Source organism: Schistocerca nitens, chromosome 9, assembly GCF_023898315.1.
Source record: "Schistocerca nitens isolate TAMUIC-IGC-003100 chromosome 9, iqSchNite1.1, whole genome shotgun sequence".
Lineage (NCBI taxonomy): Eukaryota > Metazoa > Arthropoda > Insecta > Orthoptera > Acrididae > Schistocerca > Schistocerca nitens.
In genome coordinates this window covers 137,581,631-137,609,526 of record NC_064622.1, presented here as the reverse complement: position 1 = coordinate 137,609,526, position 27,896 = coordinate 137,581,631, and the positions used below count along the sequence as shown (strand labels likewise).

Sequence of the window (27,896 nt, the reverse complement as noted above, 5' to 3'; positions counted from 1 at the left end):
AGGTTATGAAGCAACAGGGAAAGGAAAACAGGGAGGGTAGCGAGGATGGAGGCATGGTTGTCAGAGGGAAGCCAAAGATATTCTACTGTAAGTACTGTGCCAGCTTCAAACCAATGAGGATGCATACAGAAGTAAAGAGGTATATAGTATAAAGATAAACACAACTATGTAGGATGAAAAGATGCGTGAATGGCTAAAGAGGAAGGGGAAAGAGGAGAAGACTGAAGAGTAAATGGGAGTGAGGTTGTTTAACGTAGGTTCAGTCCAGGGGGATGGTGGGATGAAAGGATGTGTTGGAGTGCAAGTTACCATCTCCGCAGTTCAGAGGGACTGGTGTTGGGTGGGAGAAGCCAAATGGCACATACGGTGTGGCAGAACGTATCTCAGCTCTGGTAGACCAACACCTCCAACCTATCACCCGCAGACTCCCATCCTACATCAAAGACACAAACCACTTCTTAGAACGCCTCAAATCCATTCTCACTCCTCTCCCACCTGAAACCTTTCTTGTCACCATAGATGCTACATCCCTTTACACAAACATCCCACATACCCATGGTCTCTCTGCCCTTGAGCACTACCTCTCCCAACGCCCACCCGAAGATCTTCCAAAAACCTCGTTCCTTATCACACTTACCAACTTCATCCTCACCCATAATTACTTCACTTTTGAAGGCCAGACCTATAAACAAATCAGGGGAACGGCCATGGGAACCAGGATGGCTCCGTCCTATGCCAACCTCTTCAGGGGCCGCATGGAGGAGGCTTTCCTGAAGACCCAACAGCTGCTTCCCCTGGCCTGGTATAGGTTTATAGATGATATCTTTGTGGTCTGGACTCATGGTGAAGAAACACTCCTTAATTTCCTCCATAACCTCAACTCCTTTTCGAATCTGAATTTCACCTGGTCCTTCTCCAAAACCCAAGCCACCTTCCTGGATGTTGACCTTCATCTTGTTGAAGCTCACATCCACACCTCTGTCCATATCAAACCCACAAACAAACAACAGTACCTTCACTTTGATAGCTGCCATCCATTCCACATCAAACGCTCCCTTCTCTACAGCCTAGGTATTTGTGGCAAACGTATCTGCCCCAGTGACGAATCCCTCAACAATTACACCAATAACCTGACCAGTGCTTTCCTCTCCCGCAACTATCCTGCAGACCTTGTCCACAAACAGATCTCCCGAGCAATACATTCCTCCCCGTCCAACAACAATGTTCCTACCCCCAGACCACACAGAAGCATCCCCCTTGTCACCCAATATTATCCTGGCCTCGAAAACATCAACAAATTACTCCGCCAGGGATATGACTTTCTCAAGTCAACCCCTGAAATGAGATCATCCCTTGACAAAATTCTCCCCACACCACCCAGAGTTGCCTTTCGTCGGCCCCCAACCTCCGTAACATCCTTGTTAAACCCTACAATATTCCCAGACTACCTTTCAACTGACATGCCTGCACTGCACAGCCTTTTACATTGGTATGACAACAACTAAACTAGCTGAGCGCATGAACGGACACAGACGAACTGTCCGCCTAGGAGATGTCCAATACCCAGTAGCGGAGCATGCCCTCCAGCATAATTCTAGGGACCTAGGAACCTGCCACACCGTATGTGCCATTTGGCTTCTCCCACCCAACACCAGTCCCTCTGAACTGTGTAGATGGGAACTTGCACTCCAACACATCCTTTCATCCCGCCATCCCCCTGGTCTGAACCTACGTTAAACAACCTCACTCCCATTTACTCTTCAGTCTTTTCCTCTTTCCCTTTCCTCTTTAGCCATTCACGCATCTTTTCATCCTACATAGTTGTGTTTATCTTTATACTATATACCTCTTTACTTCTGTATGCATCCTCTTTGGTTTGAAGCTGGCACAGTACTTACAGTGGAATATCTTTGGCTTCCCTCTGACAACCATGCCTCCATCCTTGCTACTCTCCCTGTTTTCCTTTCCCTGTTGCTTCATAACCTGAGTTGTGAGTAACTGAATCTACTTTCCCTTCTTCCCTTTCTTTCCCCTCTCTCCTCCCTGATGAAGGAACATTTGTTCCGAAAGCTAGGAACGTAAATTTTCGGTTCTGTTTTTTGTATCTATCGGCTGTACTGAGCTGAGGTAAGTACTGGCCAGCCCCTCTATCTCTTTGTTAGTATTTGTTTCACATCTTTATATGAGATTTTCATATATATCATTTAGACTATCTAATGTACTGTCAGAATTATTCCTGTGTATGACTGCTCCACTTGATGTACCAGATAAAGAAGATGAAACTGAATATGAAGAGGACAACAGCAAACTTACATAACCCTTGCCACTGAAGTAACTCCAGATTGCATTATCCCAGTTGTAAAATATTGCATCTGGCCCCAATTATATTGACTACCAAATGGAGAGACATACCGTACTAATAGGAAAATGTTGTTGCTCAAAATCTACAATAAGACCTGGACACAAAGACTCAAAATTGACCTGTAACATCCCTTTTAACAAAATAGGAACACAGTCTACAACCAGCTTAGAGACAGAAGTGATGACACTTTCTGCAGGATCTGTGTGTCATTTTGCAGGACAATGCTCAAGCATGTACACTGCAAGCTGTTAGTGATTTGCTTGACTGGTGGGGCTGCTAAGTGCTATACCACCTACTGCATTCCCCTGACGTAAGCCCTCATGAGTTCAACTCAGTTTCTAAACTGAATGAAACACTTCGTGGCATTCGCTTCAGAACTGCTACAAATTCATCAGGCAATAGACCACGCCGCTCGAACTGTCACACAACTGGCACTGCTAAGAGTGCACTGCTAATACTTCCACATCGCTGGCAACTGGTGACTATTTTGAAGGTCAGTAAAACTTTGGAACAAATAACTATTTTGTACGAACTGTAAATAAATAGTTGTCACTATTAAAGTTCCTGCCCTCATACATAGACTTAAAGCTAGCATACAGTAATGTTGTCATATTGATCTTGGAGCAAAATATGGAGAAAAATTAAATCTCCAAAACCATTTGTCAGTCCTGAGCAATAGGAAAGTAATCATTCTACAAAATGGAAATACACTATGACCAAGAGAAACTAGCAAAGTTTTTCCACAGGGATTGGTCTTGGTTTTCTACTCTTCATGAATGTTTTTACAACAGTATCCAGTTACTGAAACTCATATCTATATATGCTGAAGCTAAAAAATTTAATTGTTGCCAACAAAAAATTGATGAAGCTGTTAGTTGTTTCTATGTCTGGTTCATAGACAGTGGCCTCAAAACATCTGCTAATAAATTCACTGTGAATATTTTCATTAGGTACAGAATTTCAAGTAATCAAACATTGCAATTAGCTCAAAACAATTTCCCGACTGTTAAAACAACCAAATAGCTAGGAATGCTTATAAATGATACAGTCAAATACCAGACATATTATTAGAAGACGTGAAGGAGCGTATCTATATGTGCACCACAAAATTTCCAAAGTCACACACAAACTTGTGATTTTTCAGGCGGTCATCACTTGGCATCCACTGATGGCAAAGAAAAGTATTCGACTGTTTTGGATAGCACTTAGCCTAGAAACCATTTGTATACCTATTGGTAGAATGGACATATCCTGCAGTGAAGGGTCAAAATTTAAACATTACACACTTCCTCCAGCCCAGGCAAATTGAGCGAATTGGTTGGTTCAATTGCATTACGTGTGGTTCAGTGTGGGCCTTAGATGGCTTATAGAAGCACCAATTGTTCATGGGTGGTTCCTGGAAGAAAAAAAAGAAAACAAACTTTTGGGTATCAAAAGTATCAACTGTGGGGAAGGTCACTTTTATCATTTCTGTTAATAGCAAACTGTCAAAATTTTTACAGTGTTTCTTAAGATAGGGGAACCACGAAACTTTTTCGATATCATTATCTGTCACCATGATCCAGAGGTTCAAAGTTACTATAGTTATGCTTCTAGTAGCTAGTCTGAGGCACAAATGTAGTTTTAACTGACATATAGTGAATGAACACATGACAAAGGTTCTGGGTCATCCCAAAGGTTCTGAGGTCACCAAACTATGTTTTTAGTTGCCATTTTTTCAGCAATAAAGTGTTGTCTCTGCATAATGGGCACTTCGTGCCTGTACAGGCTGTCCTGACGTTGAAATTGTTAGATGGTGCCAACTGCCAGTGTAAGCATTCTTACAAAAATTATTTTGTTTTATGATATTCTTTGTACTTGCCAGTCAAACACTGCATTTTTTTTCTGTACTGTAGGTGTAGCCTAAAAATGGTGTGCAGTGTTATGTAAGGTAGCGTAAAGTGAACTTGCATTGGATAGGAGGCAAATTTTTTTGTTAACCTTATATTATGCATACTTATTAATTGTTTAGATGAGTCAAAGTTTGTAAATGGGCTTCTATATATAAATAAACTGTCAAAACTTTACTGACCTGCAGAATTCGATCTATATAAACAACACATCCTTCTTTAAAAGGGAAGATAAATGAACCAGCTGAAAAATGCTCCTGTCAGAGCACAAAACAGGCAAATATGCTCCTCCTTAAAAGGCTCTAACAGAGAAATTGGGAATCAGCTGCCTCAACCCATATTTCACCTTCTTCATCAAAGATTTTGGCATGCAAATGTATTGTGCTTGTTTGCGCTGAAAGAGAGTAGCAGAGAGACACTGCCAGTGGCAGAAAAAGAGAGAGGAGATAGTGATGGTGGGAGAAGGAAATAGAAAGAAAAATTGTTGGACATAGTAGTAGTGGGAGCAAAAGAGAGAAAGGAGACGTGGCAGTGGAAGAGAGAGATGAGTAGAGACCATCATACGGTTGGGAGGGGGGAAGGGGGGCAGGCATCTGGAATCATCCCCTTCCCTGTCTGGTCAACTTGAATATGAAAAAAATTTGCCAGCTTTTCCCCATTTCCTATACTCATATGTTAAAGTTTCCTGGTCTAGGGGAAAACCCCCAAGCAAACCATCCTCAAGGACAAGAACATGTGTGGTGGGGACACAGTGGTAGTTGAAGAGAAAGACAGTGGACTGCAAGCGAGAAAGAAAGAGACAGTGCCAATGGGGGAGAAAAAGAATGGCACAAAGGCAATGGCAGTGTGACAGAGAGACAATGAAAGTGACAGAGAAGCAGACAGTAGTAAGGAATGGCGAGAGAAAGGGATGAAGACAGTGACTGGAGGAGAGACAGACAGGGGAAAGTGCCAGCAAAAAAAGAGACAGTGGGAGAGAGACATATATAGACAGTGGCAGTGAGAGGAAGATGCTGAGTATGAAGGCTTCATTAGAAAGCAGGATTTGGTATAAAGATTTAGAATCTTCTGTGTTAAAAGAATGCAAATACTCACAGCAAAAAAAGTTTTGCATCACCTTGGTTCCGAGAGTTCCAGAACATGTATAGAAAATTCAAGTAGAGATCAACATAAACATCATTTCTGCTCTTTTCATTGCTCATGAAAACCACACATTGCATGTTGTACCACCATACAGTGAGACCTTCAGAGGTGGTGGTCCAGATTTCTGTACACACCGGTATTTCTAATAACCAGTACCATGTCCTCTTGCATTGATGCATGCCTGTATTCATCATGGCATACTATTCACAAGTTCATCAAGGCATTGCTGGTCCAGATTGTCTCACTCCTCAATGGCGATCCAGCGTAGATCCCTCAGAGTGGTTTGTGGGTCCTGTCGTCCGTTAAACAGCCCTTTTCAATCTATCCTAAGCGTGTTCAATAGGGTTCAAGTCTGGAGAACACGCTGGCCACTCTAATCGAGTGATGTCGTTATCCTGAAGGAAGTCATTCACAAGATGTGCATGATGGGGGTGCGAATTGTCATCCCTGAAGACAAATACCTCGCCAATATGGTTGCACTATCAGTCGGAGGAGGGCATTCACGTATCATACAGCCATTACGGTGCCTTCAATGACCACCAGTAGTGTATATCAGCCCCACATAATGCCACCTCAAAATGGCAGGGAACCTCCATCTTGCTGCAGTCACTGGACAGTGTGTATAAAGCATTCAGCCTGACAGGGTTGCCTCCAAACACGTCTCTGACAATTGTTGTTTGAAGGCATATGCAGCACTCATTGGTGAAAAGAACATGATGCCCCTGAGTGGTCAATTTGGCATGTCGTTCAGCCCATCTGTACTGTGCTGTTTGGTGTTGTTGCACAGATGGACTGCGCCATGGACATCAGGAGTGAAGTTGTGCATCACTTAGCTTATTGTGCACAGTTTGAATCATAACAGGATGCCCTGTGGCTGCAAGAAAAGCATTATTCAGCATGGCGGCGTTGCTGTCAGGGTTCCTACGAGCCATAAGCCATAGGTAACAGTCATCCACTGCAGTAGTAGCCTTTGGGTGACCTGAGAGAGGCACGTCATCGACAGTTCCTGTCTCTCTGTATCTCCTCCACGTTTGAACAACATTGCTTTGGTTCACTCCGAGACGCCTGGACCCCTCCCTTGTTGAGAGCCCTTCCTGGCACAATGTAGACGTCATCGAACCGCAGTGTTGACTGTCTAGGCATGGTTGAACTACAGACAACACGATCCATGTACCTCCTTCCTGGTGGAATGACTGGAAATCGGCTGTCGGACCCCTTCCGTCTAATAGGCACTGCTCATGCATGGTTGTTTACATCTTTGGGTGGGTTTAGTGACATCTCTGAACAGTCAAAGGGACTGTATCTGTGATACAATATCCACAGTCAACGTCTATCTTCAGGAGTTCTAGGAACATGGGTGATGCAAAACTTTTTTTGATGTGCGTATGTTCACAAGCCAAAATTTTTGGTAAGAGAGGGGAAATGAGGACTGAGGTAGTTGTCTACGGCCTTAGATGACAAGAACCGATGTGGAGCTGGTTTGCAAACTTCCCACCTCTCTCCCATAGGTTGACTTACTTGGTACACACAGTCAATCTTCCTCTCTGGATAGCTGGCCACGTTGATCTCAAAAACTTCTTCTCTGAAGAATAATGCTGGTTAAGGGAATTTATCAGACTCTCTCTCTACTCTTAAAATAATTTGGTACTCAAAGAACACTTTTAGTTCAGTCATGGTATATTTCAACTTCCACAAAAAACAAATTCACCACTTTTCATATAAATATTCAAACTCGTGCGAGTTAACCAAGTTGTCAAACATTAGAGTCTATTAAGATACATTTACAACAGGGTTGGTTTAATAACCACCAGAAAATATGGACATGTCTTGCTTCTAGCAATTCCAACACATGAATTACTTAAAAGTCTAATCCCATTTCTTCATTTGTTCTTAACAATCATCACAGTCACTAAACCAGCAAAGAATAGCACAGGCTCTTTTCTAAACATACACTGAAACTCTATGGATCATACAGCAGGTACTTGTCGGCCGCCACGTCCACATTTCGCTCGTGACTGTTTTTAGACCTGCACACACAAACATGCACTGTGCAGTAGGCTGGACTCGTCTCTCTCACACTTCTATTTAAAATATCATGGATCCGTGACGGAGGAAGGCCAAGTGGTTCTAGAATTTACGCAGAAATTCTTGAAGCACTACATATTCCCCCCTCAGTTTGAACATGCAATATTTTATATACCATCATTATGTACATTTATATCATATATGATAACAATTCGTATTTCAACAGTATACCTTGTTCTTTTAATAACTGGGAATACCCTTTTTCTTATTATTTAGCTATTCCTTTTTTTTTTTCATTTTACTTTAATAAAACGTGAATATTTCAATCAATGTTGGAGTTAGCACTTACAATGTCTAAAAAATTGTGAGGACCATTTTTTTTCTTTTTTCTGCTATTTATCCAATCGTAAATTCCAGGTGTTCATGACACTTGAGTACTTTATTCTAATTCCTTGAACTATTTTTTCCTTAGTACGTACTAGTATCATTATTCATGGTAGTTTGTAGCCTGGAGGAATTCTGGGCAAATAAAAGTGTTCTTTTCAACCCTTGTAAACTCACATGAAACATAATAAAGCTATTGGTATATAGAATTCAAACTTACCAGAATAACTCCTATTATATGTGTGACTTCTGTCACGAATTGTCCTTTTCCCCTAGGGTCAGCTCCTATACCTTACAGGTGGGTTGACCCTATGAGTGCACTTCTTCCTTCCGTTCTGGTAGGTACGCCCCTTTATAAAACATCCCTGTTCATCAGGCCACAGATCATCCTATCTCTATGTAGGTACGCCTACCCTATAGCCTTAGCAAATGCCGGGTATGCCCCCTTTATCCTTTATGAGTAGGCCTCGTGGTTCATTTCCCTAGTATACATCTTTATGTACACTATAATTAAATACTTCCTGGTAAAAATAAAATCTATTTTACACTTCACTCTCACTTCTTAGTACCTCCTCTAATACCCAAGACTCCTCTTCCACTTCTCTACTTCTACAATCTTAGTAGATACTATGTCTACACATAATGATCAAGTCCCACTACTCTATGACTCATCACTCCATCACAGTGTTTGCTACCCTGACTTTTCTTATGTGATAGTCACGATTAACTCCAACCTTGCTTATCACTGTTTTATAATTATTCCACAAGCTCTCCTGCTCCTATCTCTCTCGGCGCATGAGTTGACTGCTACCATTCTTTCTTTAAATATATATACACCTCTATATACATGTACGTATATACAAGATAAGACAAAAAAAAGGAACAATGTAGAACCGTCACTTAAAAAAACAATGTGTGCATCTTTCCAGATGTACATACATCTTTTTTCCCTACAACCCTTGGTGGTTCTTACATCCTTTTAATCTATCACTTCATTGTTTGTGTATTTCTATTTCTTTGTATGTAGAAGTGTTTTTGTGTAGTCTGATTCTTCGGCCTTCTTACCTGAAGATAAGTTGTAGGTTATTGGAAACTACGAAGGACTTCTGTAATATAAGTAGATGAATGTGGAAAGAGGGAAAAATAGAAGTAAGAAAGGAAAAAAGGTAGATGTGGTTGCCAATATTGAAGAAGAGAAAGAAGACAGCCCCAAAGACAGGAAACCATTCCCACCCCCTTTCCCCAAAATCACTACCTCGCTGGTACTTGAGTGAGAAGCCGGAGGAGGTATGGTGTTAAATAATCTCCTACAGAACGGACATTCCCACCTTCAGCCTTGTGGTCCCCGAAAAAAAATCTTAGCAACCCTATGGAAGCAGCAAATGGCGAAGAATCAGGCACACTTGTTTGTGCGGGTCGTTTGAAAGGTGTGCTGTGCGTTTTGTGTTAGTCAAGATTTATCTGTTAGTGTAAATCAAGCTTTTACCTACACTACCCACCCCCTTCTGACATCGATACAAACCCTCTCGTCCATGTCCCATCTCATAAAAGGTATAAAATATTCTGTACCAAGTATAAAATTATATATTCCATTATCACAATCATTTAATTAGCCACACAAATTATGCTTTCCACAAATATAATATTCCATTCAGTTTACTAAGAAAAATATGCTTCAGTTACTTTAACTCGATTATCTTATATTCAGTGTAAGAATGGTATTCTTACAAATTCAGAAATTATTTTGAAAATTATGTGCCAGGCATGGTTCTCCCTACTTACTTAGAGCTATGCGACAAAAAAAGGATTACCAGGCAGCTTTCTAGAAAAACATTTTTGGAATCATTGTAATTATGATTCATATTAATAGAATATACAAATTTAATGGTGTTGACTTACCTAGACTTCTGCCCACAGATTTGCACAGAAAACTGGTGAAGAGATTACTTACAAGGACTTATTCAGGCAAAAATAAAACCTAACTGTATGTAGAGACCGCGTTGGCTGCTGTCGAAACCGTGGGAGAGAATGGCTGGCTAGGCAGATTTAATCTATCTTATTTCAGCGATAATATGCGTACCAATTCCCACCTAGTAAAGTCAGAATAGGTTGGGGCGAGCCGGGATGAGTCATGAGGACAGGTAGGGGCACCCCTGGAATAACCGAGGAAGACGCAATCAAGATTCCTAGCAGGCACAACTCTCTAACAACCGAGGATGACGCAGTCAAAATTCCTGGCGGGCACAACCCCCTAACAACGGAGGATGACACAGTCACATACCAGGAGCAATTTTGGGAGATGTACTCACAATTTCTCGCTGGTATGTTTCTCTAATAACCTCTAAGTGGGGGGTGATAGAATAGTATAAGAAGTTGGGGGAATTCAGTGCAAAAAAAATTTATTACAGAAGAAACACCAAAAACATGTACTGTGTCATGCCTGTGTGTTGCAAATCAGGAACAGAATCTGTGTGCAAGAATGTGTGAATGTTTCCTTTCTGCAGCTCAGTAGGGCTTGAACGAAGAAGCAACAGGAAAAAATTGAAGACAGTATTTTGGCACAGTTCTACAAAGGTTCATATCCATCTTGACAGCAAATCAGTACTGAAACTGTGGGTGCGGGAATGAATTGCCATGACTTCCTGTGAACTGAGTAAAAACTAAGAAACCCCACATATATATAGTGAGTGCTAAAGCTGCAGTATTTCTCGTCACAGTTGACAATGTAAAATCTGCAGTTTAGTGGAGTTGCAGATAATGATCTCTAGAAATTCATGTGACTTCAGTGATGAATATGAAGGCTGTACCCAGATTCCAGGAGCGGCCAAGTGCCCTCTTGCCCCCCCCCCCCCCCTCCCCTCTTGCGGACACCTATTATGACTCTATCTTAAACATATCTCGTAATTTTCTAGCACTCGTGGCCATTTTCAAGACTGTGTTTTTATGTCACTTCATTCTCCAAAAGTTACCTAATAAATCAGGAAACTGATATTTGTAAAAGTAGGAATACTTACAGTAAAATGGCCTTTGGGGAGAGGGAGTGGCTCATGACCCTTCTGACCCACCTCTCGGATTTTCTCCTTTTCAAACATATGGATATGTGAAATTACTTATGAACGCATAATATATTTCAGAATTCTGTTACAAGGGAAGATAAGTTAGTTTTCAGAACAAGTTTTGTCGTCTATTTTGTAGATAATTCTAAGCTATGCTGCTTTCCAGACACTGGGAGCAGCTCTCTGGCTCAGGCACCTATAGTAAATTATCTACATCTACATCTATACTCTATAAACCATGAGGTGCATGGCAGAGGGTACACTCCATTGTGCCAGTTATTAGGATTTCTTCCTGTTCCATTCACAGATGAAATGTGGGAAGAATTCCTCTGTGTGTACAGTAATTATTCTAATCTTGTCCTCATGATCCCTATGTGAGCAATACATTAGGTATTGTATCAAACTCCTAGCAGTACGTTAGGTATTGTAGCAAACTCCTAGAGTAATCATTTAAAGCTGGTCCCTGAAACATTGCTAATACACTTTCTTGGTATAGTTTACATCTATCCTCAAGAGTCTTCCAGTTCAGTTCCTTCAGAATCTCTGTGGATTAAATAAACCTGTGACCATCCATGCTGGCCTTCTCTGTGTACATTCAAAATCCCCTGTTAGTCCTTTCTGGTATGGGTCCCACACACTTGAGCAATATTCTAGAACTGGTCACACGGGGAGTTTGTAAGCAATCTCCTCTGTAGAATGATTGCACTTCCCCCGTATTCTGCTGATAAACCAAATTCAACCACCTACTTTACCCACAACTGAACCTATGTGATCATTCCATTTTATATCCATACAAAGTGTTACACCCAAGTATTTGCATGAGTTGGCTGATTCCAATAGTGACTCATTGATATTATAATCATAGGATACTACAGTTTTTCATTTTGTGAAGAGCAAAATTTTACATTTCTGAACATATAAAGAAACATTTAAAGCCAATCTTTGCACAACTTTCAAATCATATCAAGATCTGACTGAATATTTATGCAGCTTCTTTCAGGCAATACTTCATCATATATAATGGCATCATCTGCAAAAAGTCTCAAGTTACTATTAATGTTGTCTGTAGGCTCACTGACGTACAACCTGAACAGCAAAGGTCCCAACACACTTCGCTGGGACACACCCAAAGTTACTTCTACAACCAAAGATGATTCTCCATTCAAGACAACATGCTGTGCTCTTCCTACCAAAAGGTCCTCAACCCAGTCACAAATTTCAGTTGACATGCCATACAATTGTACTTTTGGCAATAAGCAAAGTTGAGGTACTTAGTCAAATGCTTTTTGAAAATCAAGAAATAGTGCATCTCTCTGTTTGCCTTGATCCATAGCTTTCAGTATGTCATATGAGAAAAGAGTGAGTTGGGTTTCACATGATTAATGTTTTCGAAATCCATGCTGGTTGGCACTGAGGAGACATTCTGTCCAAGATACCTCATTATGTTTGAGCTCAGAATATGTTCTAAAATTCTACAACAAATCGATGTCAAAGAAATTGGACAATAGTTTTGTGGATCACTTCTAGTATCCTTCTTATAGACAGGTGTGACCTGTGTTTTTTACAACAACTGAGCATGGTTTTTTTGTCTGAGGGATCTACGATAGACTATAGCTAGAAGGGGGGCTAACTCAGCCACAAATTCAGTATAGAATCTGACAGAGATTCCATTGGGGCCTGGAGATTTGTTCAATTTGAATGACTTTAGTTGTTTCTCAACACTGCTGACACTAATACTTATTTCATTCATCTTTTCAGTGGTGCAAGGATTAAACTGGGGCAGTTCTCCTGGGATTTCCTTTGTAAAGGAGCATATGGAAACAGAGTTAAGCATTTCAGCTTTTGCTTTGCTACCCTCAGTTTCAGTTCCTGTTATGACTATGATTAGCTGTGGTCTCTGTTCTAGATAAGTGTCATCTGTTTTCTCATCCAATGGTCTACAGCAAATTATTATTAGCAGATGAAGTAATTGAGTCCAATTTCTGTATGGAATACTGACAGATATTCTATTGGTCCCTGAGTTGTAGTTAGGTAGAGATCCAGGGTACAGTTCAGGGGTGCATCTTAGTTGGTTACTATCCCCTGCCCCTATCCCAAATATAACCTTCCCTGTCACCCCTCACTTTTAATGAGCTACATATGCCAAAGTTCTTAAAAACAATAAAATATAGGAAATGTTTCAACATAATAACACTAAATTGCTTAAGTCAGTGAATAACACATTGCTTCTGCTTCATTTCCAAGAAAATGCAACTCAGGAACATACATCCTTAGAAACCATTTGTCCAAAAATTTATGAAGTACTTGGTTGTATGATCTTTTAAGAATTGCACTAGCAATAAGTCAGACTTTCTGTTTTATGTTCTTAATGGAGTGTCTTTTCCATCTGATTTTGCCTTTTTCAACTTCCTTTGGTTTGCTAGTTTCAAAAGTGAACTCAAGAACCATGTCACACTTATTGTTGGTAGCAGGTAGGATCAGCTGTGAATGCGTACCTCCACCTGACGAATGTTTCTCACAGCCAGCAAGGCCACGAAAAAATCCATGTGTGGTAGGTCTCAGAAGAGCAACTGAAAAGTATCCTTTGTCGAATGAAGCTTGTATTTCCTTATAATTTCTACACATTTTTGACATTCTTTGTTTTCAAGATGCTGTGGTCTATGAAAATACTTTAGGAGCAAAGGAGACCACTCATTGAAAACCAGGAGCATTGAGGGACATACAAAAAAGGAAAAAAAACTTACTAGCTTTCAGAGTAAGTCCTTTCTGGATCTGGAGCTGGAGGGGACACACACACACACACACACACACACACACACACACACACACACACACACCATCACACCATAAAGTGACCAACATGTTGAAATCTCATTCCTGACTTGGAGCACCATTGAACCCCCTCCCCCCCCCCCTCCCCCTCAGTGAAACCCCTAATCAACCCACCACAGCACTCAGTCCCTGCCCAATGAACAGAACTTTTCAATTTGCCACAGCCTCCCAAACTTCCTCCCAGCACTCCATGAAATCCAGAACCCAGACAAAATGAAAACAATGTTTTAACCTTTCCACCAAAAACCTGAATCCCACAGAAGTTTCAGATGTATCCAAAGGCCTCACCTTCAGCCCCACACCCATGTTTAACCATCTTGGACTTGCCAAAAACCTATTCTCCTTCTCCTGGTGCCTACTTCTTTGTCACCAATCCCCCAATCAAAGCTAACCTATTTGTCCTTGATGTCTTTCAGTGACATGCTTCAATAAAATCTTCTTCATTTACAAGCCATATCAATTTGAATAAAGTACTTACACTTTTGACAGCTGTCTCTGCCAATCGTCTTCATGAGTTAAAAATCACTGATTGACGGGATTGGCAAGTTGTTCTGCTTATAAAGATGCCCAAGTGCCATCAGGTGGCATGAGAGGCAAGCATTATGTTTGAAACTGTTGCTCCTACTTCCCTACAAGCATCAATCCTCTATCTTTGCTTTCAGTTGATGTCCAGTGCCCGCCCCCATGCCCTACTATGTGTTTACTCCTGGTCTCTGCCGAAACTGTTGCTGTTTATTCTAATTTTGACCACTTCTTTAATATCAGAATCTCCATAGATATCTGAGTAAAAACTCTCATCTTTTCAAATTGTATTTTATAGTCAGCATTCAGCCAAAACTGACTTATCAAATTCCTTTTATTTAATAATGTCATGAGTGCTCTGCATAACACTCAACAAAAGTGGAAATAGTCTGTCATATGTAAACATTCCTCCATTTGCAGGGGCACCCTACGTGCCAGGAACTCGAAGACCTATCTTGTCTTTAATAGTGTGTAACATATATCTGGGAGGAGGGCCAGAACACCAGTCTCAGTCTATGTCTCTTCAGCACAAATCCTATCTTGCTAATTGTTGTTCCACAGTATGGAAGGAATGCGGCCAGCTTGTTCTCTTCCACACCACAAGACAGTGTTAAAAGTTTATCCAGTGTAAAGGAAGCCAGACAGGGAGCTGAGCATGAGCACTGCTTGAGAGACTGAAAAGCATGCCGGGCAAACTTTGTGCCCTTCTGGTCAAGCCAATTGAGAGGTTGGCAGATTTGCATAGCAGAATACAAAATCTTACCCAAAAAGGACTGGAGCTCCTTCAGGTTCTTGGGCGCTGGCAGTTTGATAATGATGTAAGTGAAAACTTTAGAGAAAACCATAGTTCACTGGTACATAAAGTCACCTAACATAAGGTAATTGTCAGTGGAGACTTTACACATCCAACAATCAATTGGAAAATTACAGTTTTGTCAATGGTGGGCACGGTAAGACATCTTACGAAGGATTACTAAATGCCTTCTCTGAAAACTAACTAGAATAGATAGCTCAGAACCTCACATAATGGAAATATATTGGATCTAATGGCAATGAATAAACCTGACCTCTTTGAGGGTGTCCACATCAAAACTGGTATCAGTGATTACAATATGGTTGTGGCAACAGTGATTACCAAAGGACAACTAAAACAAGTAGAAAGTTACATATGTTCAGTAAAATAGACAAAAAATCAGTAGTATCATACCTCAATGAAGAGCTTGAAACTATCAGCATAAGGCAGGAGCATGTAGAGGAACTATGGCTCAAGTTTAAAAAAATAGTTGAACATCCATTGGATAGATACAGGGTGTTTCAAAAATGACCGGTATATTTGAAACGGCAATAAAAACTAAACGAGCAGCGATAGAAATACACCGTTTGTTGCAATATGCTTGGGACAACAGTACATTTTCAGGCAGACAAACTTTCGAAATTACAGTAGTTACAATTTTCAACAACAGATGGTGCTGCAAGTGATGTGAAAGATATAGAAGACAACGCAGTCTGTGGGTGCGCCATTCTGTACGTCGTCTTTCTGCTGTAAGCGTGTGCTGTTCACAACATGCAAGTGTGCTGTAGACAACATGGTTTATTCCTTAGAACAGAGGATTTTTCTGGTGTTGGAATTCCACCGCCTAGAACACAGTGTTGTTGCAACAAGACGAAGTTTTCAACGGAGGTTTAATGTAACCAAAGGACCGAAAAGCGATACAATAAAGGATCTGTTTGAAAAATTTCAACGGACTGGGAACGTGACGGATGAACGTGCTGGAAAGGTAGGGCGACCGCGTACGGCAACCACAGAGGGCAACGCGCAGCTAGTGCAGCAGGTGATCCAACAGCGGCCTCGGGTTTCCGTTCGCCGTGTTGCAGCTGCGGTCCAAATGACGCCAACGTCCACGTATCGTCTCATGCGCCAGAGTTTACACCTCTATCCATACAAAATTCAAACGCGGCAACCCCTCAGCGCCGCTACCATTGCTGCGCGAGAGACATTCGCTAACGATATAGTACACAGGATTGATGACGGTGATATGCATGTGGGCAGCATTTGGTTTACTGACGAAGCTTATTTTTACCTGGACGGCTTCGTCAATAAACAGAACTGGCGCATATGGGGAACCGAAAAGCCCCATGTTGCAGTCCCATCGTCCCTGCATCCTCAAAAAGTACTGGTCTGGGCCGCCATTTCTTCCAAAGGAATCATTGGCCCATTTTTCAGATCCGAAACGATTACTGCATCACGCTATCTGGACATTCTTCGTGAATTTGTGGCGGTACAAACTGCCTTAGACGACACTGCGAACACCTCGTGGTTTATGCAAGATGGTGCCCGGCCACATCGCACGGCCGACGTCTTTAATTTCCTGAATGAATATTTCGATGATCGTGTGATTGCTTTGGGCTATCCGAAACATACAGGAGGCGGCGTGGATAGGCCTCCCTATTCGCCAGACATGAACCCCTGTGACTTCTTTCTGTGGGGACACTTGAAAGACCAGGTGTACCGCCAGAATCCAGAAACAATTGAACAGCTGAAGCAGTACATCTCATTTGCATGTGAAGCCATTCCGCCAGACACGTTGTCAAAGGTTTCGGGTAATTTCATTCAGAGACTACGCCATATTATTGCTACGCATGGTGGATATGTGGAAAATATCGTACTATAGAGTTTCCCAGACCGCAGCGCCATCTGTTGTTGACAATTGTAACTAGTGTAATTTCGAAAGTTTGTCTGCCTGAAAATGTACTGTTGTCCCAAGCATATTGCAACAAACGGTGTATTTCTATCGCTGCTCATTTAGTTTTTATTGCCGTTTCAAATATACCGGTCATTTTTGAAACACCCTGTATGTACTCAGCATAACAGTTCATAATGGGAGGCACCCTCTGTGGCATATACACATTGTAAAGAAACTTCTAAAGAAACAGAGACTACTGCTTAATAGGAGTAAAACAAAGCACAGACTACAGATAGAGAGATACTAAAGGAAACATATTTGACTCTCAAGAGAACAATGCGTGAACTCTTCACTGACTACCATAGCAGAATATTGTGAAATTATCTTCCATAAACCCCAAAGAAATTCCGGTCGTATGTATAAGCTGATAGTGGCTTCAAAGTTAATGTCCAGACACTCATGAATGACACAGGGACTGAAACTAAGGGTAGCAAAGCAAAAGCTGAAATGCTGAACTCTGTTTTCAAATGTTCCTTTACAAAGGAAAACTCAGGAGAATAGCTCCTATTTAATCCTCATACAATTGAAAAGATGAGTGAAATAAGTGTTAGTGTCAGCGGTGTTGAGAAACAGCTCAAAACATTAAAAATGAACATAGCTTCAGGGCCTAACGTGATCCTTATCAGATTCTATACTCAATTTACAGCTGAGTAAGCCTCTCTGTTAACTATAATCTATCATAGATCCCTCTTAACACAAACCATGCCCAGTAGTTGGAAGAAAGCAAATGTCACTCGCATCCACAAAAAGGATAGTGGGAGTGATCCACAAAACTACCATTCAATATTCTTGACATCAATGTGTTGTAGAATCTTAGAACATATTCTGAGCTCAAACATAATGCTGAGCTCAAACATAATGACATAACTTGAAGAGAATGACCTCCTCCATGCCAACTGGCATGGATTCCAAAAACATCACTAATGCAAAACCCAACTTACACTTTTCTCACATGACATATTGAAAGCTTTGGATCAAAGTAGTCAGGTAGATGCAATATTTCTTGAATCCAAAAAGCATTTCACTCAATACCATATCTATGCTTATCCTCAAAAGTATAACCATATGGGGTATCAAGCAAAATTTGTGACTGCATTGATGATTTTTTGATAGGGAGGATGCACCATGTCATCTTGTATGGAGATCTATCATCTAATGTTGAAGTAACATTGGATGCGCCCCATGGAAGTGTGTTGGACCATTATGATGATATAATAGTAACCTCAAACTTTTTGCATGTGATGCATTTATCTATAATGAAGTACTGTCTGAAAGAAGCTGCAGAAATATTCAGTCAGATCTTGGTAAGATTTCAAGGTGATGCAAAGATTGGAAACTTGCTTTACCTGTTCAGAAATGTAAAACAGTGCATTTCATAAAATGAAAAATGTAGTCTCCTATGACTACTATATGTTACAGACTATAATATGCACTTTTTTCTTCAAAAAATTGCCTCCAAAATTCACGTGCATCTTATACTTGAAATTAACATAAAAATGTCCAGAGTTTGATTTAAAATTCCTGCCAGTCTTAAACATGGCTATACATTCAATGCCATGGGAAATCTATCTCTACCTGGAAACATTGGATTCAACTCACAGGATCGGTGCACCGATGTGATAAATATGAGTTGTGGAGATTCACAAGCTTGCTAATGCTGTCTCCCTGCCACTCCGCCATCACAAACCAGTAACACTGTCTATCCTATGATGCATCATTGCTGTCTACAAAGCCAGTGAACTTGAACTGAAAGTGATTTGTGTTATCAGTAACAGTACAATATTTTTGTTATTAGTTAGTTTCGTAACGGTAAAAAATAAAAGGTATTCTTATGATCTGAGCTATAAATTTGAATGTAATAGCTTAAGCAGAAGAACATGGAAACAGAGCAGCTGAGCGGCATTTCAGCCTTTTAGCAACAGAGAAAACCATCTGCGATTGGCAGGCTAGCAAAGAAGAACTGAAAAAAAAAAAAGAGGAGGACTGAATGTCAAATGTAGGACTGAATGCAAGATGGCCAAAACTAGAAGATGACATATTGGGGTGGAATAAATGGATGATGGATGAAACCCAACATGAATTGATGCTGAAGGAAGCTTTAAAACAACCTCAATCAAACAAGTGTGTCAGTGGATATAACACTCATTGTAGAGTGAGAGAAGGCGTTATTGTTAAATCTTTCAAGAAGTGTGGCATAAGTAACTGTTTTGATGGCAAGACAATCTTATATTTGAAAAGGACCATAATGATGATGAAGATGAAGAAAGTTCAGATGACAATTTTTAGAGATTTTAAAGGTCAGTTTGGTTTTTCAATAACTACAATTTTTTCTAGTGTGGCTTTTGCAGTTTAATAATAAAAATGGTAAAAATGTCATTTTTTAAAAAATTGCTTAAAAATTAAGGTGCACCTATAACCCACAGCATTTTATAGTCTGTAAAATATAGCATAATATCAATTAGTCACAGCTAGAATCAGCCAACTGAGTGTAACACTTTGCAGGCATATTAAATGAAATGATCACATAGGCTCAGTCATGAGTAAAGCAGATTGCAGACTTCAGTTAATTGGTAGAATACTGGGAAAAATGGAATCAGTCTACAAAGGAGATTGTTTACAAAGCACTCGTGCAACCAATTCTGGAATACTCCTCAAATATGTGGGACCTATACCAAATAGGGTTAACAAGGGATGCTGGACATATACAGAGAATGGCATCATGAGTGGCCACAAGTTTGCTTGGCCCATGGGGGAGTGTCACAAAGATGCTGAAGAAACTGAACTGGTAGACTCCTGAAGATAGACAAAAAGTGTCCCAAGAAAGCCTACTTACAAAGTTTCAGGATCAGCTTTAAATGATGAATCAACAAATAAACTACAACCCCCTACATATCAACCACATAGGGATCATGAGTAAAAGATCAGATTAATTACAGCAGCAGCATGCACAGAGGCATTTTTTAAACATACATTTATCCTGCACTCCATCTGTGAATGGAACAGGAAGCAACCCTAATAACTGGTACAGTGGGACAACCCCCTGCCATGCACTTCACAGTGATTTTCAGAGTATAGATGTAGGTGTAGATGTCGATGGCTTTGATGTGATCACCCATAGTGATGGGATGATCCTTACTAAGTACATGACCCAAGAAATGTACCTCTGGGACAAAAAAAAGAGCACCTTTACAGCTTGTAATGAAGGCAGCTCTCCAGGAGGGGTTGTAAAACAACTGAAGGTTTTGTAATTGCTCTTTCCAAGTAAGGCCCACAATCAGAAGTCATTAAGGTATTTGACACAATGGGGATGTCCCAAATCAACTGCTCCAAACACTGTTGGTAAAATCTTCCGCAGATAAGATTCCAAAAGGCAAGCAATTAAACTGGTAAAGACTAAAGGGGATAATGAAGACCAGGAAAGTCTGAGAAACCACTTGCAGTGGTAGCTGCAGGTAATCATTGCGCAAACTAATGTGCAAATCATACTTGCCCCCAACAACTTAGTCAAAATTTCTGGCTGATGTGATGAATGGCATCAGCTCTAAATGTAGAAAAGTGTAAGTTAATGCAGATGAGTAGGAAAAACAAACCCATAATGTTCAAATACAGCATTAGTGGTGTGCTGCTTGACACAGTCATATTGATTAAATATCGAGGCATAACATTGCAAAGCGATTTGAAATGGAACAAGCATGTAAGAATTGTAATACGGTGGATGGTTGACTACAGTTTATTGTGAAAATTTTAGGAAAGTGTGGCTCATCTGTAAAGGAGACCACACACAGGACACTAGTGCAAGCAATTCTTGAGTACTGCTCGAGTGTTTGGGATCCCCACTACATCAGATTAAAGGAGGACATTGAAGAAATTCAGAGGCAGGCTGCTATATTTGTTACTGATAGCTTCAAACAACACACAGGCATTATGGAGATGCTTCAGGAATTCAAATGAGAATCCATGGATGGAAGGTGGTGTTGTTTTCGAGGAACACTATAGAGGAAAGGCAGAGAAAGAAGCTGATTCCAAAACAATGCTACTGCACCATCATACATCTTGTGTAATGTCTGCAAAGATAAGATAAGAGAAATCAGGTCTCATAAGGAGGCATACAGACAGTCATTTTTCCCTTGCTCTATTTGTGAGTAGAACAAGACAGGAAATGACTACCAGAGGTACAGGATATCCTCTGCCACACACCATATGGTGGCTTGTGGAGTATGTCTGTAGATGCATATGTAGAACTTTTCTAACAGCTCCGCCTCCCATGGAACATGATATGATTCCATGACATATTGCTTGTTGTCCATCAGTTTAAACTTGCTGCCAAGGCGTAAGCACCACTGAGCTTCTGAATCACCACCAAACATATGTCCCAATGACTTGACGAAATGGAGAAATGATGTCTTGATCCGGCCAACACTGCAACTCTGACTTTACCTTGCCATGTGTGGCTAAAGGAATGAGGAGCAAGCAACAAAATTTAGGTACCACTGATGGCTTAAGAGAAACATATGCCCCGAAATTTTCTGCCTGGCCCAAGATATTCTCAAACAGTGGGCTGTACGACTGCAGTAAAGAGTTCATATCATGAAAATAAATAGACTGGGGCACCATATGCACTTCAACATTGACCTGGAAGCCAAAAACAGAAAAACCATTGAGCCCAAAGATATTTTGAGTCAATGGTGAATTGACCACTAACATGTGACATTCTTGTCATGTGCGGAGACAGAGAACTGCCCTGCAAGGGAATGCAGTGTTCAGTTTAATACATAACCTGATGGAGTGACTGTTGCGATTCTAAGAGCCCATCCACCACCAATGTCAGCAAAATATTCCGGGGCAATATATGCTGCTGCCAAAACTGTATGAAGAATGTTACCTGCTTCCGGTGTAGAACACATGTTGCTTCATTTATTACTAGCCCATATCTGCTTATCAATCTGAACACTACTCTGATGTGTTCCTTATGCAATGCTGTCCTTTGAGAAAATATTAGGATATCATCAAGATAAACAAAACAGAAATCCAAACCCCTTAACACCTCACCTATGAAGTGCTGCCATATTAGGGTAGCATTTTTTAAACCAAATGGCATAAGCAGATCTTCAAACAGACCAACAATATTATTGCTGCTGTCTTGGGTATGTCCTCTTCTGCCACCAGTACCTGATTGTAACCCTACTTACAATCAACCTCACTGAAGACTGTAGCTTTGGCTAGCATATTTGTAAAATCTGTTATAGGTTGGTTGGTTTGTGGGTGTTGAAGGGACCAGACTGCAAAGGTCATCAGTCCCTTTTTCCACAACCATGAAGCACCCATAAGGGATAAAAAAACATGCAACAGAGATGACAAGAGACAACACAGAACAAGAAAGACACAGACAAAGACCAGATAAAAGGAATTAAAAGCACACAGAGTGTGACAGTGGTTGGCCGACCATGGAAACAAAAAAGGAAAAGCCAACCACCACGAGACACACACAAAACCCCAATTTAAAACCGTAGGCCAAAGGCCAGACTCAACACAAAAAAAAAGACAAACCTTAGATCGAACGATAAACGCTCCCTGCATGAATAAAATTCAAAAGTATGTCTGCCATTGCAGCTTCATCCATTAAAAGTGCAGTGAGCATATCAGGCAGTGCAAACGTCTGCCTGAGCGCAGTTAAAAGCGGAAAGGTCAATAAGATGTAGACTACTGTCAACACTGATCCACAGTGACAGAGAGGTGGGTCCTCGTGGCGCAAGAGATGACTGTGCGTCAACCAGGTGTGGCCAATGCCACACACCTGTAGTCTCCTTGACGACCCAAAGTTAGTTTGGTGAAGGCAGGGTGCGCCATTTATCACCCCAGGTGCCAGTGCACTGACAGCCTGTTTGGCCAGCGTGCCGACATGACCCGGCGTCCACACAAAGACCACGGAGCAGCCACAGTGGGGAAGAGTATGGAAGGACTCCTGGACAGCCATCACCAGATGAGAGCAAGGGAAACATTGGTCGATAGCTCGTAAACCACTCAGGGAGTCATTGCAGATAATGAAGGACTTACCTGAGCAGGAGCAGGTCTACTCTAGGGTGCGAGAAATGGTGACAAGCTCTGCAGTGAAAACACTGCGGCCAGTCAGCAATGATCCCCAAGAGTAATAGCATAACCAACTCGACCAGCAACCATAGAACCATTGTATAGGCCACGTCAGAGCCGTGAAACGCGGCAAGGATGGAAAGAAAGCAGCGGCAGAGGGCCTCAGGAGGAACTGAGTCCTTCGGGCTCCGTGCCAAATCCATGTGAAGGCATGGGCAGGGCACACACCACAGGGGTATATGTATATGCGCCCAGAAAAAGAGGTGGGAGTAGGAAAAACTCAAACCCAGAGAGAAGAGCCCGGATGCGTACCACGATCATACACCCTGACCGGAGCTGCCGTTCTGCAAGATGGACGACCAAGTTGGGGAATAGGAGATGGTAAGATGGGTGCCTGCGCAAGCTACAAATATGTGCAGCATAAGCGGCCAGTAGATGTAGGTGCCGGATCCGCAGTGGAGGGACACCAGCCTCCACAAGTATGCTGTTTACAGGGCTTGTGCGGAAAGTTCCAGTTGCGAGTTGTATCCCGCAGTGAAGTATGGAGTCAAGCAACCGCAATACAGAATGCGATGCTGAACCATAAGCCAGGCTCCCATAATCAAGACTGGACTGAATCAATGCCTGATACAGCCGTAGAAGGGTGGACCGATCGGCACCCCAGCTGGTGTGAGTCAAGCAACAAAGAGCGTTAAGATTGCGCCAGCACATTTGTTTAAGCTACCGAATATGAGGGAGCCACGTCAACCGGGTATCAAAAAGCAAGCCCAAAAAATGGTGCATCTCCACCACAGCAAGAGGTTCGTTGTCAAGATAAAGCTGTGGCTCAGGGTGAACAGTGCGATGCCAGCAGAAATGCATGATGCAGATCTTGACGGCCAAGAACTGGAAGCCACGCATGACAGCCCAAGACTGCACCCTGCGGATAGCACCCTGTAGCTGCCATTCAGCAACCGCAATGCTAGTGGAGCTATAGTACAGGTAAAAGTCATCAGCATACAAAGAAGCCGATACGGACATTCCCACAGCTGCAGCTAGCCCATTGATAGCAACTAAACAGAGGCAGACACTCAAGACAGAGCCTTGTGGGACCCGATTCTCCTGGACTCAGGAGAAACTGTGGGAGGAAGCAACTCGGACATGGAAGGAAAGAAGTGACAGAAAATTTTGAATAAAAATTGGGAGCAGGCCCCTAAGACCCCACCCATGAAGCGTGGTGAGGATGTGATGTCGCCATGTGGTATCGTATGCCTTCCACATGTTAAAAAAGATGGTAACCAGATGCTGACGGTGGGCAAATGCCGTACGGATGGCAGACTCCAGGCAGACCAGATTATCGGTGGCAGAGCAGCCCTTACGGGATCCACCCTGAGATGGAGCCAGAAGGCCCCGAGACTCAAGTAGCCAGCTCATCCTCCAGCTCACCATACATTCAAGGAACTTGCACAGAACGTTGGTGAGGCTAATGGGATGGTAGCTGTCCACCTCCAGTGGGTTCTTGCCAGGCTTCAGCACTGTATGATAATGCTTTCCCGCCACTGAGATCGGAACTCATACTCAACCCAGATACAGTTGAAGAGGTCTAGGAGGCTTCGCTGGCAGTTCACCAAGATGTGTTTGAGCATCTGATAGTGGATGCAATCCGGCCCAGGAGCCATATCAGGACAAGCGGCTAGGGGACTTTGGAATTCCCACTCACTGAACCGAGCACTGTACGATTCAGGGTGGTGCGTGTGGAATGATAGGCTTTGACGTTCCAACTGCTCTTTCAGGGAGTGGAAGGCAAGTGGGTAATTTGTAGAAGCGGAACTCTGAGCATAATGCTCCGCTAAGAGTTTTGCAATTGTGTCGGAGTCGGTACAGACTGCTCCATTCAGGGAAAGCCCAGGTACGCTGATGGGGGTCCAATAGCCATAGAGTCGCCTAATCTTGGTCCAAACCTGCGATGGAGAGGTACAGAGGCTGATGGTGGAGACATACCTTTCCCAGTACTCCTGCTTGCATTGGTGAATAAGGCGATGGGCTCGGGCATGGAGCCCTTTAAAGGCGATGAGGTGTTCAAATGATGGGTGTCACTTAGTACGTAATAGGGCCTGCCTGTGATCTCTAATCGCTTCAGCGATCACATGTGACCACCAAGGCACAGTCCTCCTTTGAGGGGACCCGGAAGAACAGGGAATTGCAGATTCCGCGGAAGAACGGGGAAATGCAGATTCCGCGGCAGAAATGATGCCGGTGGTGATCGTGTGAACCACCACATCAATGGCGTCATTAGAAAGAGGCTCAATAGTGGCAATGGAGGCAAACAAGTCCCAGTCAGCCTTATTCCTAGCCCATCTGGAGGGGCGCCCAGAAGATTGACACTGTGGCAGTGACAGAAAGATCAGGAAGTGGTCATTACCGCACAAGTCATCATGCATACACCATTGGAAAAATGGCAGAAGGCCAGGGCTGCAGACCGAAAGGTCGATGGCTGAGTTTGTGCCTTGTGCCACACTGAAATGTGTGGGAGCACCATTGTTTAAGAGAGAAATGTCAAGCTGTGTCAACAACTGCTCAATGACAGTGCCACAGCCTGTTGCCACCAAGCCACCCCACAGAGGGTTACTGGCATTAAACTCGCCAAGTAACAGAAAAGGTGGTGGCAGTTGGGCTATCAGTGCAGCCAATACATGCTGTGGGACATCACCATCCGGTGGAAGATAGATACTACAGACAGTAGCCTGAGGCATCCACACCTGAACAGCGACAGCCTCTAAAGGTGTTTGAAGAGGTACACACTCACTGTAAAGAGAGTTAAGGACGTAGAAGATGCAGACGCGACCCGATACCCTCTCATAAGCTGCCTGATTCTTATAATAACCCCGATAACCACAGAGGGTAGGGCTTCGCATCACTGGAAACCAAGTTTCCTGGAGAGAAATGCAGTAGGAAGGATGAAGGCGGAGAAGTAGTCGAGCTCAGCAAGGTGGTGGAAAAATCTGCTGCAATTCCACTGGAAAATCACATTGTCCATGGCCAAAAAAGGTTTGAAGGGACCGAGGAGGCAGATTACGCCACTGGATCACCTGCTGCCACTGATTGAGGACATGTGCAATCAACATCCATTGCGTCTGTGAGTCCGGCGAGATCTAGGTCCTCAGCAGACGCCAGAATCTCCACCTCATCCTCAGACGCAGAGCCTGTAGGGAGCGGTTGGGTGGGTGCCACCACAAGTTCCTTGGTCTTAGAGGTCTTCTTCTTGAACTTTTCTCGCTGCTCCTTGGGTTTCACTGGCTGGGAGGGCTTCACTGATTCAGTTTCCAGGATGGAGGAAAATCGTGAAGCCCTATGACCAGCTGCTTGTAGGCACTTCAGCCACTGGCAGGCGCCATCTTTCCCACTGGTGGAAACCTGGGAAGGGAGGGATCCAAGGAACACCTTGCGAGTGAGAGGAGCTGAAGAAGTTGGACACTTCTCTGGCTTAGAAGTGATGACGGATGTCCCCAATGGGTGGGTGGGGCGGGGGGGAGGGGAGGGGGGTGTTGCTCCTGAAGTAGGTGGTGCAGGAGCAACAGGAAGGGTAGTGCCCCCCACGAGCAAGGGGGCAGGTGTAGTCTTCCGGCTCTGAGAGGTAACTGTTGTAGGTGGAGTTGATGGGGCTAGAACAGTGGTAGCGGCAGCATAAGAGGAGGTCATACGAACAGGATGGAGGCGTGAAAACTTCTGCTTAGCCTCAGTGTAGGTCAGTCGGTCCAGGTTCTTATATTCCATGATTTTCCACTCTTTGTGTAAAATCCTGCAGTCTGGCGAGCAAGGTGAATGATGTTCTCCGCAGTTGACACAGATGGGAGGCAGGGCACATGGAGTATTGGGATGTGACGGGCGTCCGCAATCTCGACATGTGGGGCTGGAAGTACAGCAGGAAGACATATGGCCAAACTTCCAGCACTTAAAGCACTGCATTGGGGGAGGGATATAGGGCTTGACGTCATAGCGGTAGACCATCACCTTGACCTTCTCTGGCTATGTATCACCCTTGAAGGCCAAGATAAAGGCACCGGTGGCAACCTGACTATTCCTCGGACCCCGATGAACGCGCCGAATGAAATGAACGCTTTGCCACTCCAAATTGGCGCGCAGCTCGTCATCAGACTGCAAAAGAAGGTCCCTGTGGAATATAATACCCTGGACCATATTTAAACTCTTATGGGGTGTGATGGTAACAGAAACATCCCCCAACTTGTCACAGGTGAGTAATGCCTGTGAGTGAGCAGAGGATGCTGTTTTTATTAAGACTGACCCTGAGGGCATTTTGGACAAGCCCTCCACCTCCCCAAACGTGTCCTCTAAATGCTCAACAAAGAACTGAAACTTCATCGTCATGAAAGACTCCCCGTCAGCTCTCGTACATACAAGGTACCAGGGCGAATAAACTTCACTGCCAACCTTAGCCTTTTGTTCCTCCCATGGTGTGGCCAGCGAGGGGAACAATTTGAGGTCATGCGTGTTTGCATTAAATTGAGCCCTCAAACACTTAAGAGACTGCTGGTGGCTGGCCACCAGCAAGAGATGATGTACCACGCCTCATTGTGCGTCATCTGCCCTGATGGCACCCACTCCGACCAAGGGCCCTCCCACGGGTGCCACCCAGCTGCAGCAAGGGCAACGTGACAGGATGGCAATTGCCAGGAGTTCCAATGCCCCAGGGAGATAGGCATCTACACCTTGGCATACATGGGGGAGTTCACAGCACAGGAATCAGCAGAGTGATCCCTGTGTTGTCAGGGGGCTACAACCAACAGGGTACATGGTGGCCCCACCACAATGGACTGGCTACCATGCTGGATATCAGGCACAAAGGAGTCCATGG

The 27,896-nt window shown here is 42.9% G+C and overlaps 1 long non-coding RNA gene across 1 annotated transcript in view; it reads right to left on the bottom strand.

Moving 5' to 3' along the window:
- Nucleotides 1-27,896, bottom strand: part of LOC126203097 (uncharacterized) — a 74,534-nt gene that overhangs the window by 41,204 nt on the left and 5,434 nt on the right. Inside the window, exon 2 of the long non-coding RNA XR_007540223.1 lies at nucleotides 3,592-3,758. This is a non-coding gene — a long non-coding RNA (uncharacterized LOC126203097). The remainder of the gene's footprint in view (nucleotides 1-3,591; nucleotides 3,759-27,896) is intronic.